The sequence below is a fragment of the Poromitra crassiceps genome (genome assembly GCF_964638095.1).
Source record: "Poromitra crassiceps genome assembly, contig: HAP1_SCAFFOLD_166, whole genome shotgun sequence".
NCBI classification, from domain to species: domain Eukaryota; kingdom Metazoa; phylum Chordata; class Actinopteri; order Beryciformes; family Melamphaidae; genus Poromitra; species Poromitra crassiceps.
Window position 1 is genome coordinate 331,339 of NW_028152207.1, and position 2,254 is coordinate 333,592.

Sequence of the window (2,254 nt, forward strand, 5' to 3'; positions counted from 1 at the left end):
ACACCAGATAGGCTAAGACCGCATTGACTCAGTGCGGTATTCAGCCTCTCTGGTGTCAAGTCTGATTTTGGGAAAAAAAAAAAAAAATCCAAAATCAGACAGAGTGTTGAGACCAGAGAGGCTAAGACCGCATTGACTCAGTGCAGTATTCAGCCTCTCTGGTGTCAAGTCTGATTTTGGAAAAAAAAAAAAAAAATCCAAAATCAGACAGAGTGTTGAGACCAGAGAGGCTAAGACAGCATTGACTCAGTGCGTTATTCAGCCTCTCTGGTGTCAAGTCTGATTTTGGAAAAAAAAAAAAAAAATCCAAAATCAGACAGAGTGTTGACACCAGAGAGGCTAAGACCGCATTGACTCAGTGCAGTATTCACCCTCTCTGGTGTCAAGTCTGATTTTGGAAAAAAAAAAAAAAATCCAAAATCAGACAGAGTGTTGACACCAGAGAGGCTAAGACCGCATTGACTCAGTGCGGTATTCAGCCTCTCTAGTGTCAAGTCTGATTTTGAAAAAAAAAAAAAAAAATCCAAAATCAGACAGAGTGTTGAGACCAGAGAGGCTAAGACAGCATTGACTCAGTGCGTTATTCAGCCTCTCTCGTGTCAAGTCTGATTTTGGAAAAAAAAAAAAAATCCAAAATCAGACAGAGTGTTGAGACCAGAGAGGCTTAGACCGCATTGACTCAGTGCGGCATTCAGCCTCTCTGGTGTCAAGTCTGATTTTGGAAAAAAAAAAAAAATCCAAAATCAGACAGAGTGTTGACACCAGATAGGCTAAGACCGCATTGACTCAGTGCGGTATTCAGCCTCTCTGGTGTCAAGTCTGATTTTGGGAAAAAAAAAAAAAAATCCAAAATCAGACAGAGTGTTGAGACCAGAGAGGCTAAGACCGCATTGACTCAGTGCAGTATTCAGCCTCTCTGGTGTCAAGTCTGATTTTTGAAAAAAAAAAAAAAAAATCCAAAATCAGACAGAGTGTTTTCACCAGAGAGGCTAAGACCGCATTGACTCAGTGCGGTATTCAGCCTCTCTGGTGTCAAGTCTGATTTTGGAAAAAAAAAAAAAAAAATCCAAAATCAGACAGAGTGTTGACACCAGAGAGGCTAAGACCGCATTGACTCAGTGCAGTATTCACCCTCTCTGGTGTCAAGTCTGATTTTGGGGGAAAAAAAAAAAAAAATCCAAAATCAGACAGAGTGTTGAGACCAGAGAGGCTAAGACCGCATTGACTCAGTGCAGTATTCAGCCTCTCTGGTGTCAAGTCTGATTTTGGAAAAAAAAAAGAAAAATCCAAAATCAGACAGAGTGTTGACACCAGAGAGGCTAAGACCGCATTGACTCAGTGCGGTATTCAGCCTCTCTGGTGTCAAGTCTGATTTTGGAAAAAAAAAAAAAATCCAAAATCAGACAGAGTGTTGAGACCAGAGAGGCTAAGACCGCATTGACTCAGTGCGGTATTCAGCCTCTCTGGTGTCAAGTCTGATTTTGGAAAAAAAAAAAAAAAAAATCCAAAATCAGACAGAGTGTTGACACCAGAGAGGCTAAGACCGCATTGACTCAGTGCGGTATTCAGCCTCTCTGGTGTCAAGTCTGATTTTGAAAAAAAAAATCAAAAATCAAAAATCAGACAGAGTGTTGAGACCAGAGAGGCTAAGACAGCATTGACTCAGTGCGGTATTCAGCCTCTCTGGTGTCAAGTCTGATTTTGGAAAAAAAAAAAAAAATCCAAAATCAGACAGAGTGTTGAGACCAGAGAGGCTAAGACCGCATTGACTCAGTGCGGTATTCAGCCTCTCTGGTGTCAAGACTGATTTTGGAAAAAAAAAAAAAATCCAAAATCAGACAGAGTGTTGAGACCAGAGAGGCTAAGACCGCATTGACTCAGTGCGGTATTCAGCCTCTCTGGTGTCAAGTCTGATTTTGGAAAAAAAAAAAAAAAAATCCAAAATCAGACAGAGTGTTGACACCAGAGAGGCTAAGACCGCATTGACTCAGTGCGGTATTCAGCCTCTCTAGTGTCAAGTCTGATTTTGGAAAAAAAAAAAAAAATCCAAAATCAGACAGAGTGTTGAGACCAGAGAGGCTAAGACCGCATTGACTCAGTGCGGTATTCAGCCTCTCTGGTGTCAAGACTGATTTTGGAAAAAAAAAAAAAATCCAAAATCAGACAGAGTGTTGAGACCAGAGAGGCTAAGACCGCATTGACTCAGTGCGGTATTCAGCCTCTCTGGTGTCAAGTCTGATTTTGGAAAAAAAAA